Here is a 17,409-nt window from a genome sequence, read left to right as displayed (position 1 = left end):
GGGAAAACTGAAAAAAAACTTATTTGCCACTCTTAGTTTACTTTTAAATGGTTCAGGAAATTTATATAAGTAGATAAAACAAATATGACAAAATGATAACAATTGTTGAATCAAGGAGGTGGGTACATGTGGGTTCAATGTATCATACTACTTTTCTATATCTGTATTTTCCTAATAAAAGTTTTTAAAATGTACCAATGCTTCAAGCAAACTAGTTTGCTTCTAAGATGTTTGAAAAGATAAAACCATATTTAATCCACTAAAAGACTACCTCTACAAAGCAAAGAAAGAGTTTTGGGGGGTTGTTTTTGTTTTTTATTTTTTTGAGAGACAGGGTCTCACTCTGTCACCCAGGCTGGAGTGCAGTGGTACAACACTACAGCTTTGAACTCCTGGGCTCAAGTAAGACTCCTGCATCAGCCTCCCAAAGCTGGGACCACATGCATGCACCATTCCGCCTGGCTAATTTTTTGTTGTTGCTTCTTTTATTTTGTTTTGTAGAGACAGGGTCTCGCTTTGATGTCCACACTGGCCTCCAACTCCTGGCTTCAAGCAATCCTCCTCCCCTCAGCCTCCCACAGTGCTGGGAATATAGGAATGGGCAACTGTGCTTGGCCAAAATCCTTTTTAATTCAAATATCAACTCTTAATTTGAAACATGTGGTTCAAAAATGCCAAGTTTTTATAAAGCAGGGCACACTCCATATTGCAAAGGTTACGTACAGGTTATTTGTCCTTACATGTTGAGAAGAAAAAAGAAAAATTCAATCATGCTGTGAGTTTAAAATGAAAGGAAGGGAAAAAAATGAAAGGGAATTTTTTTTTTTTTAGATAGTCTCGCTCTTTCACCCAGGTTGGAGTGCAGTGGTGCAACCTTGGCTCACTGCAACCTCCACCTCCCAGGTTCAAGTGATTCTCCTGCCTCAGCCTCCTGAGTTGCTGGGATTACAGGCAAGCACCACCAAGTCCAGCTAATTTTTGCATTTTTGGTAGAGAGGGAGTTTCACCATGTTGGCCAGGCTGGTCTTGAACTCCTGACCTGAAGTGATGTGCCCGCCTCAGCCTCCCAAAGGGCTGGAATTACAGGCATGAGTCACTGTACCTGGCTGGGAATTTTTTTGTTGTTTTTTGTTTTTGTTTGTTTTTGAGATGGAGTCACGCTCTGTCGCCCAGTGGAGTGCCATGTTGCGATCTCAGCTCACTGCAAACTCTACCTCCCGGGTTCAAGCAATTCTCCTGCCTCAGCCTCCCGAGGAGCTAGGATTACAGGCAACCGCCACCATGCCCAGCTAATTTTTGTATTTTTAGGAGAGACGGGTTTCGCCATGTTGGCCAGGCTGGTCTTGAACCCCTGACCTCAAGTGATCTGCCTGCCTCAGTCTCCCAAAGTGCTGAGATTACAGATGTGAGCCACCATGCCCAGCCTGGGAATTTTTAAAAGGATAAAAATTATGGCCGGGCTCGGTGGCTCACGCCTGTAATCCCAGCACTTTGGGAGGCCGAGGCGGGTGGATCACGAGGTCAGGAGATTGAGACCATCCTGGCTAACACGGTGAAACCCCATCTCTACTAAAAATACAAAAATTAGCCGGGCGTGGTGGCGGGCGCCTGTAGTCCCAGCTACACGGGAGGCTGAGGCAGGAGAATGGCGTGAACCCTGGAGGCGGAGCTTGCAGTGAGCCGAGATCGTGCCACTGCACACTCCAGCCTGGGCGAAAGAGCGAGACTCCCTCTCAAAAAAAAAAAAAAAAAGGATAAAAATTATGAAAAGGATCCCAAATAGTTAAAACAAACTTGAGAAAGAAAAACAAAGCTGGAGGCCTCATACTTCCTGATTTCAAAACACCTTACATTACAAAGCTACAGTAATCAATACAGTATGGTAGGGCTCAAAGATAGACATAAGACTAATGGAATAGAATAGAAAGCCTAGAAATAAATACTCACATATGTGATCAAATGATCTTCAACAAGGGTACCAAGGTCACACGATGGGAAAAGGAGTGTCTCTTCAACAAATGATATAGGAAAAACTGGGTATCCACATGCAAAAGAATGAAGCTGGAATCTTAATGTACATTACATTGAATACAAAAGGTAATTCGAAATGGACTAAAGACCTAAATCTAAGACCTTAAACTTAAAACTCGTAGAAGAAAACGGGGAGAAAGCGTCATGATATTGGATTTGGCAATGATATCTTGAAGATGACACCAAAGGCATAAGCAACAAAAGCAAAAATCGACAAAATGGACATCAAACTTAAAGAATTCTGTATCACAAAGGAAACAATCAACAGAATAATAAGGCAACCTATGGGATGAGAGAAAATATTTGCAAACCATCTATCTGATAAGTTGGTAATATCTAGAATATATAAAGAACTACAACTCAACAAACAAAATCCAAATAACCCAATTTAAAAATGGGCAAAGTACTTGCCATAGACGTTTCTCCAAAGAAGATATACACATGGCCAACAGGTATATGAAAAGATACTCATCACTAATCAGAAAAATACAAATTAAAACCACAATGAGATAGATATCACCTTACACCTATTGAGATGACCACTATCAACAAATAAATTAAAAAACAGGCCGGGTGCAGTGACTCACGCCTATAATCCCAGCACTTTAGGAAGTCAAGGCAGGTGGATTACCTGAGGTCAGAGGTTCAAGACCAGCCTGGCCAGACCAGCCTGGCCAATATGGTAAAACTCCATCTCTACTAAAAATATAAGAATTAGCCTGTAGTCTCAGCTACTCAGGAGCCTGAGACAGGAGAATCACTTGAACCCAGAAGGCAAAGGTTACAGTGAGCCAAGATCATGCCACTGCACTCCACCCTGGGTGACAGAGTGAGAATCTGTCTCAAAAAATTAAAAAATTAAAAATTAAAATGTTGGCGAAGATGTAGAGAAACTGGAACACTTGTGTACTACTGGTAGGAACATAAAATGGCTCAGCTACTAAGCAAAGGGTATGGCAGTTCCTCAAAAAATTAAAAACAATTATCATATGATCCAGCAATTCCACTTCAGGGTACATATCCAAAATAATTAATAACAGGATCTCCAAGAGATACCTGCACATGCATGTTTATTACAGCGTTATTCACAATAGTCAAGAGGTGGAAGCAACCTAAATGTCCATCAACAGGTGAATGGATTAAAAAAAAAAAATTTTTTTTTAAATGTGGTACATACATACAATGGAATATTATTCGGCCTTAAAAAAAAAAAAAAAAAAAAAAAAAAAAGGAGGCCAGGCACAGTGGCTCATGCCTGTAATCCCAGCATTTTGGAAGGCCAAGGCTGGCTGATCACTTGAGCCCAAGAGTTCAAGACCAGCCTAGGCAACATGGCAAAACCTCATCTCTACAAAAATTACCCAGGTGTGGTGGTGCACACTTGTGGTTCCAGCTACTCTCGGAAGGCTGAGGTGGAAGGATGGCTTGAGTCCGGGGAGGTCAAGGCTGCCGTGAGCCATGATCACACCACCGCACTCCAACCTGAGTGACAGAGCAAGACCCTGTCTCAGAAGAAAAAAAAAAAAAAAGGAAATTAGGTCACATGCTGCAACATGGAAGAATCTTGAGGACACTATGCTAAGTGAAATATGTCAGTCACCCCAAAAACAGCAATAACAATGACAAAAAGCTGCATGTTTCTACTTATATGGGTTATCTACAAGCAGTCAAACTCTAGACACAGAAAGTAGAATCGTGGTTGCCAAGGGCTAGAAAGGAGAAAATGGGTTCACTGGGTACAGAGTTTCAGTTTGGCAAGATGAAAAAAACTGCACAACAATGTGCATAGTTAACACTACTGTTCTGTACTCTTAAAAGTGGTTAAGATAGTAAATACGCTGTACTTTTCTCCCCAACTAAAAAAACTATGAGTAGCTTAACTATAAAGAAAAAAATTGAGAGGTGATTTAGCAGAGAAACAGAATGTTCACTCAAGAGAGATAGACTCAAAAACAGACCAGGGCCAGGCGCGGTGACTCACACCTGTAATCCCAGCACTTTGGAAGGTGGATCACTTAAGGTCAGGAGTTCAAGACCAGCCTGGCCAACATGGTGAAACCTCATCTCTAATAAAAAATACAAAAATTAGCTGGGTGTGGTGGCACATGCCTGTAGTCCCAAGTACTTGCGAGACTGAGGCAAGAGAATTGCTTGAACCTGGAAGGTAGAGGCTGCAATGAGCCAAGATCATGCCACTGCAGTTCAGCCTGGGCGACAGAGTGAGACACTGTCTCAAAAAACAAAAACAAAACAAAACAAAAAACAGAAAGAAAATCACAAATAGAAATCCTGAGAAATGAACTAAATTTAATTACAATGATATAATCAGTAATTAACTCCGGGTCCCCTGAAAAAAAAGGTGGGCGGATCACAAGGTCAAGGGATTGAGACCATCCTGGCCAACGTGGTGAAATCCCGTCTCTACTAAAAATACAAAAATTAGCTGGGTGCGGTGGTGTGCGCCTGTAGTCCCAGCTACTCAGGAGACTGAGGCAGGAGAATCGCTTGAACCCAGGAGGCAGAGGTTGCAGTGAGCCAAGATCACGCCACTGCACTCCGGCCTGGCGAAAGATCGAGACTCTGTCTCAAAAAAAAAAAAATGCTTTACTAGATATTTATAGGTCCAGAAACTATATGCAAAATACTCTACTAGGTACTTGTACTCCCCAGTGACTGTGTATGTATCATATCCATGCCCCGAGTCACCCACTTCTTACCTCCCAAACACCGCCAAAAGAGCCTCCATCTGCTCCTACCTGTCCTTAAAAATTCTAAAAAAATTCAAATCCCTGCATTGGAAGAACTGTCTAGAAATTTTATTTTCTCTGTACACACAGAATTGATAATGATCAGACTAACCAAACTCCTATTATTTCCTATACAGTTTCAGTTTCTTAAAATGAAAGTAGTTTATATTTGTTGTTTCAACTTTTTTCTGTTGACTCCTTGACCCCATACAATCCACCCCAAGCAGCATTTACTGGTTTTTTTCTGGCTGGCCCTTCTTGGTCTCTGTTATGGATTTCCTGCCTTCTGCTCACTTTTTTCAGTGCCATTGCTCGCTAAGGTTCTGTTCTTAATCTTTTGTTCAATTCACCTCTTCTAGGTCCATTCAAACCCATGGTTTCAATACCTATAAGTGTGACTCCAGTCAATAATTTTCTCCCAAACCCCAATATAGTTAACCGCTTGACAGACATATCCACTTGAATATTGCATAGGCACTTCAAACCTGAGAGGTCCAGCTTAAATTTCCTTCAGTGAAAGCTATAGAATAGCTTTCAAGATCAAGTTCCAACTCTGTGATAAAGCATTCAAGGACTTCTGTGACGTGATCCCTTATGTACCTTTGGCCTCCTCTTCTACTTCTCATCAGGTACTCTTTAATCCACCTGTATCTAGTTATTTGTTTCCCACACAAGGTAGCCCATTTCACAGCTCTGTGCCTTATACATGCTCCGCCTGAAAGTCCCTCTAACCCCAGCTGGGCACAGTGCTCACCCTTATAATCCACTTTGGGAGGCTGAGGTGGGTGGATCAGGAGGTCAGGAGTTCGAGACCAGTCTGGGCAACACGGTAAAGCCCCATCTCTACTAAAAATACAAAAATTAGCCAGTGTGGTGGTGCATACCTGTAATCCCGGCTACTCAGGAGGCTAAGGCAGGAGAATCACTTGAACCCGGGAGGCAGAGGTTGCAGTGAGCCGAGATCACGCCATTGCACTCCAGCCTGGGCGACAGAGCGAGACTCCATCTCTACCCCATCACACCCAACCCATATTTCTTGGTTCAATTTACTTTCCTTTAGGAAAGTTTCCCACTATCTCAAAGTATGATTTAGCCACAGCTCCCAGTGCACCCTAGACATCTGTCTATCTTAGCACCTTTGTATTTACTTGTTGAGACTACTAGTCTGCAAGTATCTTGCAGATAAGTGTTTTATTTAGCAAACAAGAGCTCAATAAATACCTGTTAATGCCAGGCATGGTGGCTTACGCCTGTAACCCTAGCACTTTGGGAGGCTGAGGCGGGAGGATCACAAGGTCAGGAGTTTGAGACCAGCCTGACCAACATGGCAAAACCCCGTCTCTACTAAAAATACAAAAATTAGCTGGGCATGGTGGCGCGTGCTTGTAGTCCCAGCTACTCGGGAGGCTGAGGCAGAAGAATCGCTTGAACCCAAGAGGCAGAGGTGGCAGTGAGTCAAGATCACACCATTGCACTCCAGCCTGGGCGACAGAGCGCGACTCTGTCTCAAAAAAATAAATAAATAAATACTTGTTATAAGCTAGCATAAGCCAAAAGGCCAACTTCTTTAAAATGTTGGACTTAGCATTTTAGTACCTGGAATACACAGGTGCATATTACAGGGCATCTCTTTACCACAAATAAAGTACCAATGAAAATAAATTCATAATCAGAAAGGTGGTTAAGAATTACAGTGGATGAGGACAGGCACAGTGGTTCACGCGTGGTCCCAGCATCTTGGGAGGCTGAGGCAGGAGGATCACTTGAGCTCAGGAGTTTGAGACCAACCTAGGCAACATAGTGAGACCCCATCTCTCTAAATAAATAAATAAAATTGGCCAGCATGGTGGCTCACACCTGTAATCCCAGCACTTCGGGAGGCCAATGTGGGAGGATCATCTGAGGTCAGGAGTTCGAGACCAACCTGGCCAAAGTGGTGAAACCCTGTCTCTACTAAAAAGACAAAAAATTAGTTGGGTGTGGTGATGCATGCCTGTAATCCCAGCTACTCGGGAGGCTGAGACAGGAGAATCACTTGAACCGGGGAGGCGGAGATTGTAGTAAGCCGAGATCACGTCATTGCACTCCAGCCTGGACAACGAGAGCAAAACTCCATCTCAAATAAATAAATTAATTAATTAATTAAATTAAAAATAAATAAATAAATAAAATTATAAAGAATTAAAGTAGATATTCTTTATGTCTGCCCAGAACTCCATCCCCTCCTCTACTCAAGGTCTGCTCTGCTTTTTGCTAACAGATTCCTTGTCATGTAAGTGAGCATATCACACAACCTAGAATGAACTAAGCATAATACTTCATCCCCTTAAACGCTAGATTTGGTCAAGGTTCTAGTTGATACCCCTGTGCTGCCAGGAACCAGGTTTCCCATATGAAGAAACATATTTGCAGTAAAAGGAATGAAGCCAGTATGCACAGAGTATAAGTATGGAAAGGTCCCAACTATGGGAAAGTTCCCACCCTAGCTCTTCATGGCCATCTCTATCCATACAATGTCTATTATATGGTTATATGAACCAATAAGGTTCCCCTACAGGCTACTCCAAGCTGTATTTCTGTCACTTGAACTCCAAAAAGTCCTAATAAAATAGAGAATCTGAATTGATAAAAATTAGACATCAACGGATATTTTTCATTTAGGCTATAAAAGAGCCTGGTATGCCTTCTCTGGCTTAGAAAACTTTCATCTATCAAATATAATGTCCCTTTCCTCTCCCTATTAGATAAACCCCAAAATTACTATTTCATTCTCTTTCAATACACTCCATGTAAATCACATCATTTTTTTTAAGACAGTCCATTTATCGCTATGTGGTGAAATGACAAATAAGCAAGCAATCACAATAAAAGAACACAGAGTGCTAAGGACACAAAGAAGAGGCCCATGTAACCCAGACTTGAAGTATCCGAGGGCTTTCTCCTATAGCTACCACCTAGGCTGAGACCTGAAAGATAAGCGTGAGTTAACAAAACAAAAGTGAGGGTAAGGAGCAAACTAGGAAAGGTATTCCAGACAGATAGAAGCTTCTGTAGTCAAGCATAGATTTAAGAACTCTGATCCCTTCAGGGAGAAATACAAGGAACTTAACAGGGCTACCACACTGAAAGCCAAGTGTCAATAAGGATCCAAATCATGAGATAAGGATCCTGAAAACCAAGTGAAGAAGTTCAGAAGTCACACACACACACACACAAAAAAGAAGTTCAGAAGTTACCCTGAAGGCCATGAAAAGTCACAAAAAAAGTTTTAAGCAGAGGAGTTACATGCTCAAATGTGTTAGACAGATTACTCTAGCTACAGTGGGAAAAATGAATTGGAAGACTGAAAGCAGGGATGAGCTGTTAGGAAGCTCCTGCAACAACCCAGGTGAGAGATGATACTAACCACGGAGTAGGAGTGCAGCAGTGAGGATAGGGAAAAGGAACAGATTCAAGAGATATTAAAGAGAGGAGGATCACAAGGTCAGGAGATCTAGACTATCCTGGCTAACATGGTGAAATCCCATCTCTACTAAAAATACAGAAAATTAGCCGGGCGTGGTGGTGGGTACCTGCAGTCCCAGCTACTCAGGAGGCTGAGGCAGGAGAATCGCTTGAACCCGGGAGGCAGAGACTGCAGCAAGCCAAGATCGCACCACTGCACTCCAGCCTGGGTGACAGAGCGAGACTCCGTCTCAAAAAAAAAAAAAGTAACCAAAAAATAAAGCAGCAAAAACAAAAGAAAAAAATAAATAAATAAAGCAGCAAATTAGTGAAAATATTTTCAAGAAAAAAACGACACTAATGGCCAGGTCTGGTGGTTCACTCCTGTAATCCCAGCACTTTGGGAGGCCGAGGTGGGTGGATCACCCAAAGTCAGGAGTTCCAGACCACCTTGGCCAACATGGCGAAACCCTGTCTCTACCAAACCTACAAAAATTAGCCAAGCATGGTGGCAGGCGCCTGTAATCCCAGCTACTTGGGAGGCTGAGGCAGGAGAATCACTTGAATGCGGTAGGCGGAGGTTGCAGTGAGCCGAGATCATGCCACTGCACTCCAACCTAGACAACAAGAGCGAAACTCCATCTCAAAAAAAACAAAAAAAAATACACCAGGCACAGTGGCTCAAGCCTGTAATCCCAGCACTTTGGGAGGCGAGGCAGGCAGATCACCTGAGGTTAGGAGTTCGAGACCAGCCTGGCCAACATGGCCAAACCCCATCTCTACTAAAAATACAAAAATTAGCTGGGCATGGTGGCGCGCATCTATAATCCTAGTAACTTGGGAGGCTGAGGCAGCAAAATCACTTGAATCCAGGAGGCGGAGGTTGCAGTGAGCTGGGATCATGCCATGGCACTCTAGACTGGACAACAAGAGTGAGACTCCATCTCAAAAATAAATAAATAAAATAAAATAAAATAAAATAAAATAAAAAATACAAAAATTAGCCAAGCATGGCAGTGGCCACCTGTAATCTCAGCTACTCGGGAGGCTGAGGCAGAAGAATTGCTTGAAACTGGGAGGCAGAGGTTGCAGTGAGCCGAGACTGTGCCACTGCACTCCAGCCTGGGCAACATAGTGAGACTCCGCCTCAAAAAAATAATAATAATAAAGACACTAATAACCATATATCTGGGGCTTGCATAAAGTTTTAAGAAAAACACCCAGCTGAGCATGGTGGCTCACACCTGTAATTCTAGGGCTTTAGGAGGCCAAGGTGGGAGGATCACTTGAGCCCAGAAGTCTGAGACCAGCCTGGGCAATATGGCAACATCCCATCTCAATTTAAATTTTAAAAAAAGAAGAAAAGAAAAGAAAAGAAAAGCAGCCAATACATGATCAAAGGATATGGTCACACAATCCACATTTAGAAAAACAGGCCAGGCATGGTGGCTCAGGCCCATATTCCCAGGAACTTGGGAGGTTGAAGTGAGAAGACCACTTGAGCCCACAAGTTTGAGACCAGCCTAGGCAATACAGCAAGACCCTGTCTCTACAAAAAAATTTTAAAAATGAGCCAGGCATGGCGGTATGGGCCTATACTCCCAGCTACTCGGGAGGCTATTGCAGGAGAATCCCTTGAGCCTAGGAATTCAAGGCTACAGTGAGCTATAATTGTGCCACTGCACTCCAGCCTGGGCAACAGAGGGAGACCCTGTCTCAAAAAAAAAAAAAAAAATCTAGCTACTTAGCCACATAAATTTATAAAAGGCTCTTTTAATTTTTAAAGTATGTGTGGCTGGATGCAGTGGCTCACACCTGTAATCCCAGCACTTTGGGAGGGCAAGGCGGGTGGATCACCTGAGGTCAGGAGTTCGAGACCAGCCTGACCAACAAGGTGAAACCCCGTCACTACTAAAAATAAAAATATTAGCCGGGCGTGGTGGTGTGCACCTGTAATCCCAGCTACTTGGGAGGCTGAGGCAGGAGAATTGCTTGAACCTGGGAGGCGGAGGTTGCAGTGAGCCAAGATCACACCATCGCACTCCAGCCTGGGCAATAGAACGAGACTCCATCTCAAAAAATAAAATAAAGTATGAGAGCTCAGATAGAACTGATTAACCACAATCTAGATATAGAGTTCTAATAAAATAATTTCTGGAGGGCAATGCTGAGAGATTCAAGCTCTCAGGTAAGAAAGTAAAATACTCCTCCCAAAGCGCAGGCACAGTGGCTCATGCCTGTAATCTCAGCACCTTGAGAGGTTGAGGCAGGAGGATTGCTTGAGCCCAGGAGTTCAAGAGCACCCTGAGCAACATAGTGAGACCCTGTCTCTTTAAAAAAAGAAAAAATAATAATAATAAGGTTTTGGGTCATAAAGATCTAGGTTTGACTGAAACCTCCCTGATACATACATAACACTCCCACACACTAGTCAGGTAACTTTCAGCAACTTTCTTAATATTTCTCAGTCTCTGTCTCCTCCTCTGTAAGAATAGTGCAAATCTCAGAGTTGTAAGAATTAAATACAATCACATATGTAAAGTGCTTAAAACAGCACCTGGTGTGCATGTATGTATATATATACGTATGCCACTTCATTACTATGAGGACAAGGGCAATGAGGTTGATAATGATATATGGCTTGATGTATGCTTACTCATTATCAGGCAAGGTAGGTATCAAAAAAGTATTCAATCTAAGGCCAGGCAGGGGTGGCTCACGCCTATAATCCTAGCACTTTGGGAGGCCAAGTAGGCAGATCACTTGAGGCCAGGAGTTACAGACCAGCCTCATCAACATGGCAAAAACCCATCCCTACTAAAAATACGGAAGTTAGCCAGGTGTGGTGCTGAGCACCTGTAATCCCAGCTACTCCGGAGGCTGAAACAAAATAGCGCCACTGCACTCCAGCCTGGGCGACAGAGGCTCTGTCTCAAAATACATACATACATACACAAAAAATGCTCAATCTCTTCTTAAATTCCTAACATAAACTACTTCTAAAGGCATTTAATAGACAACTGATTCTTCCCAAGACTTACAATATGATTTTGCATATAAAAAGCTGAAAGGAAAGTGAAGGAAGGTAGCTATTTTTCTGAAATTCATTGACTAATAAATGGTTGCTGCTTTGCATATCAAAAGACATGCAAAATCATGGCTAATCATGATGAAAAGGGAAGTTTTAAAAGGAAAATAATCAGGGTTTTAAAACCGCCGGGCGGTCGTGGCGGTCACTCCTGTAATCCCAGCACTTTGGAAGGCCGAGGCAGGCGGATTGCTTGAGCTCAGGGGTTTGAGACCAGCCTGGGCAACATGGCGAAACCTCCTCTACAAAAAATACAAAAATTAGCCGGGCGTAGCGGCTTGCGCCTCTAGTACCACCTACTCTAGAGCATGAGGTGGGAGGATGGCTTGAGCCCGGGAGGCAGACTTTGCAGTGAGCTGAGATAGTGCCACTGCACTCCAGCCTTGGCGATATGGCCAGAGCTTGTCTCAAAACAATAAATAAAATAAAATAAGATTAAACTATGTAACAGTATTTAGATTCAAATATTTTTAAAAAACATGCAACTACAGTGATAATATTTAGCCTCTACTATGTACAAACAAGATACTATGCCTACTTTAATATACTTTAATGAAGGAAAAAACATGCCTCTACCATAATTTAAGCCCACTTTTTCTATGAAGTACAGTACTTCTATCTCCTCTCCAAATCAACTAAAGTCAACAGGTATACAAACTGGCAGTCGTACGTACTGCGTGCTGATTTCTACTGCTTTAGTCTTTATTGTTTTACATGTTAGTCTTTTTTCATTAACTAAATTGTAGCCTCCTTGCAAAAGAGCAGCCATTTATTTCCTATTCTTCCCACCATGTTCACCACTACAGCCCCTCACTCCAACCCCCCATCCTAGCACGGCACTTAAATAATAAAGGTCCTGGCAGCGAAACTCTAAACTGTTTATTTCTGACCTTTAGCAATAAACAATGTTAGAAAGGCAGATGGAACCACGTTTATCAAAACACAGAAAGCACGATGTTTACATTTCCTAAAGCGCATAAAAAGTCTTTTAGTTAAAATTAAAGGATGAGAGTTAAAACGAGTTACAAAAGACAGCTGGTGTTTGAAAGAAAAACACTGGAAGTAATAAAAACGGAGTGAAAAGGCTGATGTTGGGATTTAAAGAAAACATTTTTTTAATACAGCTGCAAATCAGTCATTGTTTTCTGAGAGGCTAGGTTCATCTCCAGGATTTTCTTCTAGGAGCTCAACCAATCGCCACCTTTACTGAGTTAACCAGTCTCCAGGCAAGCAGCCCTTGCTGATTGGCTCAAAGATGTCGAGTAGAAAAAGCAGCCAATCCTGCCTTCAAGCCAGAACTGTGCCATGGAGACATTACAACCACTGCATGGCGAGAATGTGTACAAACCTGTCCGTACCACAAATATCAGATCCTAGTTACAAAGACTGCCGCCGAAAGGAAGAGCTTTTGAAGCCAACACTGACACTGACCTGTCATCTACATTATATTACTCTAGCTCTCTTTCGGGGGGGGGGAAAAAAAAACTATTTTAACCAAAAGCGCATGAGGGATAAACTGTGCCCCCGCTAAGATGACTCACTCTATTGAGGATGAATTTCCAAACAAACGGCTCATAGAGGGTTCCGATGAGAGAGGGGCTCTAGAAGGGTCCCAGTGAGGGTCAAACTTGCAGGAGGGGGCAGGGGAGGCGGGACGAGGGCCAAAGACGCACAAATGCCGGGGAGGGGAAAGTCTCCCTGCAGTCTCCAAAATCCGAACGTGTGAGTGGTTTTGTGTTTGGACTTGAAGTGAGTAAATAAACGCTTCAGCTAGGACTACGTGCTCAGGAAGGTGGCCTGAAGTTCCCAGAAGGCTCCGCCTGGCAAACATCGAAGGCGCCTGGAGGGGCGCAAGGTCAGGTCCTGGCGGGAACAGAGCTGGGAAGAAACCTCGGGGGGTCGAGAGGGGTGTGTCTGGGGCCTGGAGGCCCGCCAGGCACTCGGAGGCCAAGGAAGCGGCCGCGGCCCCCGCCTTCGCCCGGCCTCGGGCTGAGCGCCAGGGCCCGCCTCTCGCCGACGCCTCACTTCCCTTCCGTCCGGGCAGCCGGGCCCGCAGGTCGGATCGGAGGCGGCCCGCGCCGGGCCTCACGTTCAAGGCTTGGGGGTTCACTCGCCGCGCCTCCCGCCGCTGCTTCAGGCCCTCCGCTTCGGCTCGGCGCCCCGGGACCCCTAACCTCCAGGGCCCTCACCTCGGACCAGCCTCCCTGCCTCCCACCCGCCGCCTTTACCTGCTCCTGGAACGGGCAGAGGGCGTCGAAACCGGGGCCGCGTCGTCTAGCGCACAACGCGGCGCCGCAGGTCCGCAACCCTTTCCCGCCGGCGCCACTGCGCTCTCCCGCGCCGCGCAGGGCTAGCGAGCAGCTGCGGCCGCGGGGGAGACGCGGCGAGCGCGCCTGGCGGGGAGACACTGCCGCTCTCCGTCCGGCCGGGGAAGAGCAGCCGCGCAGAAGCCCGCCGCGAGAGGGCGGGTGGGCGGCCGTGTGGGGAGGGGTCTCGAGGCGCCGGCAATGGCTGCCACGTCGCCCAGGTGGATCGCCGCCCACCGCCCCCCCAATCCCGCCGGCTGTCCGCCACGACCTCTGCTTCGTCCCCGAGCTCCGCCTCGGCGCGGCGGCCTGGGTGACCTGAGCCCGCGGGCGCTCCCACCTCTCCCGCTCCCTTTGGAGAGCAAGTCCTGCCCGGCCGGTTCGGCGGCTTCTGGCCGCCCACCGCCCACCCAAGGCTCGCCCAAGAGCCGGCCGTGGTCCCCACTTTTCTTGTCAGGGGGTGCCTGAAGGAGCAAGCCCTTCTTCAAGTGTCGGGTTCTGCCGGGGGGAAGGCGGGAGATGTTTGGCGCTGGGGAACACTGCAACAGGCCCGGAATTTTTGCCAAAATAAGCGGCGCGGTAAACCACAGCTGTTTCTAGCCCTCGGCACTCGCCCGAGCCCCAAAAAATAAAACAAACACGAGGTCGGCCTCGCGGGGCAAGGGGAGAGAAGAAAGCAGAGCTGGGGCGAGCTCTGACGCGCGCGGGGTCCGGGCTGCAAGTTGGGAGGGATGGCGAGGCGAGCGACCGGCCTCGGCATTGCCTTACTGGAGCTGTGGAAGCCAAGGGTCCGGCCGGGCCATGGCCGCTGCGGCGGGCACGGGAACCCGCCTCCTAGCGCGCGGCCCTCCCGCGGGAGGCTTCCGGGCGCGCGGCCTCGGAGCCCCACGGGGAGACAAAGGGGTCGGTGACGGTCACGGGGTGGAGGGAGGCCGCCCAGCCCCATCGGCCCTGCCAGCGTGCGGTATGAGCTCGGGGAATGTGGGCGCCTTAGCCGGTGGAACCGCAGCCGCTGGCCTTTGCCCCCAGTTCGAGCTTGAGTTTTCGGGTGCCAAGAAAAAGCAAAGACGTACGCTTCCCTCTTGCAACCGCTGTAGTATGAGTCCGTCTCCAAGCCTGCACCATTTTTTTTTCCTCTCTCAACTCTGCTTTCCCTGGTTTATTTGTTCTGGGTTCTGATATGAAATGTTTAGTGTTTTCAGGGTACGCAAATTTTTCACCTTTGCTTTCTGGGTGGGGGGGGCGGTGGTGGTGGTGGTGGTGGTGGCGGTGGTGGTGGTGGTGGTGGTGGTGGTGGTGGTGGTGGTGGTGGTGGTGGTGGTGGTTTTGCCTGTTTTTTACTTCCTCCGTCCCCTCCCTCTGCAATTACTTTTCATTCCACTTGCAGTGGTTTTTTCCAGAATAGGGAAACGAAATAACCTCATGACAAAGTGTCCCTTTGCATCGAAGAGACATTGTTGGTTGTTATGGGAGTTGCTTTAAACAGAGTGTAAATTTGGGGCAAGTGCAAGTGGTTTTTGTCGTTTAGGTCTAACTGGAACACTTATTCACAATGAGAACATTCTAGTGCTTTTTCAAGAAAGCAGTAATATATAAGGAGAGAACTCAAGATGGTAAATTTTCTGATGAAACCATCCACATAGAAAAATAGGGCAATTTTTTCCTTTTGTATGAATTTTGTATTTTTAAGAGGTCTCGAGTCCCAGTGTTAAATCACAGACTTCATGTTGATCCTTAAAAAAAAAAATCACTATTGGCCGGGCGCGGTGGCTCAAGCCTGTAATCCCAGCACTTTGGGAGGCCGAGGCGGGTGGATCACGAGGTCAGGAGATCGAGACTATCCTGGCTAACATGGTGAAACCCCGTCTCTACTAAAAATACAAAAAACTAGCCGGGCGTGGTGGCGGGCGCCTGTAGTCTCAGCTACTTGGGAGGCTGAGGCGGGAGAATGGCGTGAACCCGGGAGGCGGAGCTTGCAGTGAGCCGAGATCACGCCACTGCACTCCAGCCTGGGAGACACAGCGAGACTCCGTCTCAAAAAAAAAAAAAAAAAAAAATCACTATGGCCGGGCGCGGTGGCTCAAGCCTGTAATCCCAGCACTTTGGGAGGCCAAGACGGGCGGATCACGAGGTCAGGAGATCGAGACCATCCTGGCTGACACGGTGAAACCCCATCTCTACTAAAAAATACGAAAACTTAGCCGGGCGAGGTGGTGGGCGCCTGTAGTCCCAGCTACTCGGGAGGCTGAGGCAGGAGAATGGCGTAAACCCGGGAGGTGGAGCTTGCAGTGAGCTGAGATCCGGCCACTGCACTCCAGCCTGGGCGACAGAGCGAGACTCTGTCTCAAACAAAAAAAAAAATCACTATGGAAAAACTCCTTAATGTTTTTATTAAATTTCAAGAACAAAAAATTGTAATAACCCAGAATCTCAAGAGATAAATAGCTGTTGCTGAGAACCTAACATTAACTCTGCTTCTAAACAGCCATTATAAGAGACTAAAAACTGTAATATATACCACTTTAGAAATGAAAGAACCCTAGTAATTATAAACTTGAAAGAAGTCGAGGAAATTAATATTTTGTTTTTGAAATATGTTCACCATGATAATAAAAACTGGCATTTAAATTATTTTCCTTTGAACATTTGTTAAGGATTCATCACATCTTAAGTCAGAACAATAAGAAATAAACTCTTCTTAACATTGGAAAATATATTTCAAGCCACAAAGAAACACCCAAGCTGAATGTTTTTAAAGTTTGCTTACTATGGCAATAAGAAGAACATCAATACCATAAAGTTCTGAAAGTGAGACTCGAATGAAGAACAAAGCAATCTTCACTCAGCATTCGCAATACCAGCCTTCGGTTGTGAATATTTATAAAGATTTCCTCCTTTCTTATTGGTTCAAATTCTAAGCCAATGGGAAAAGTACAACACGTCGTTTAAAGGGTGAAGCATTAATCAGCATTAGATTAGTACCTGGGATAAAGGTTTTGTTTATCATGCTCATTCTCATTGAAGTTCATGTCCCTTTAAATTTCTTTTTTTTTTTTTTTTTTTTTTTTTTTTTTTTTTGCGGAGGTGGGGGTAACAAGAGTTGCTCTGTTGCCCAGGCTGGAGTGCGGTGGCACAACCTACGTCTCCCGAGTTCAAGCGATTCTCGTGCCTCAGCCCCCCCGAATAGCTGGAATTGCAGGCGCCCGCCACCACACCTAGCTAATTTTTGTATTTTTAGTGGAGGAGGGGTTTCTCTATGTTGTCCAGGCTGGCCTCTAACTCCTGACCTCAGGTGATCCTCCCACCTCGGCCTCCCAAAGTGCTGAAATTACAGGCGTGGGCCACCGCGCCGGGCAGTGTTTCCTTAAATTTCAAAGAAGACATTTAAGAATTAGGGCCTGGCACGGTAGCTCACGCCTGTAATCCCAGCACTTTGGGAGGCCGAGGCAGGTAGATCGGATCACGAGGTCAGGAAATCGAGACCATCCTGGCCAACATGGTGAAACCCCGTCTCTACTAAAAATACAAAAATTAGCTGGGCGTGGTGGCATACATCTGTGGTCTCAGCTACTCGGGAGGCTGAGGCAAGAGAATCGCTTGAACCGAGGAGGCGGAGGTTGCAGCGAGCCGAGATTGCGGCACTGCACTCCAGCCTGGGCAACAGAGCAAGACTCCATCTCGAAAAAAAAAAAGAATTATTGACTATCTTGTGGGTGCCACTCCTGCTCACACTCTCTTCAGTCTTCCAGTTGGTTTTATTACAATTGGTCTTTTTAGAATTATGTGACAATAT

At 45.7% G+C, this 17,409-nt stretch overlaps 1 protein-coding gene across 16 annotated transcripts in view; it reads right to left on the bottom strand.

Moving 5' to 3' along the window:
- Window positions 1–13,719, bottom strand: part of N4BP2 (NEDD4 binding protein 2) — a 97,251-nt gene extending 83,532 nt beyond the window's left edge. For 12 of the 16 annotated variants that reach the window (XR_013417825.1, XR_013417824.1, XM_078003253.1 and 9 more), the window contains exon 1: window positions 13,539–13,719. The gene's annotated coding sequence lies outside the window, so the exon portion shown is untranslated. Of the gene's footprint in view, window positions 1–1,947; window positions 2,034–13,538 lie in introns of all 16 variants that reach the window. The other 4 variants (XM_078003248.1, XM_078003250.1, XM_078003256.1 and 1 more) reach the window with 2 other exon arrangements.
- Window positions 13,720–17,409: the final 3,690 nt, after the last annotated feature.

Source organism: Macaca mulatta, chromosome 5, assembly GCF_049350105.2.
Source record: "Macaca mulatta isolate MMU2019108-1 chromosome 5, T2T-MMU8v2.0, whole genome shotgun sequence".
Lineage (NCBI taxonomy): Eukaryota > Metazoa > Chordata > Mammalia > Primates > Cercopithecidae > Macaca > Macaca mulatta.
Note: the sequence above shows the minus strand (reverse complement) of the source record. Positions and strands in the feature narration are given on the sequence as shown.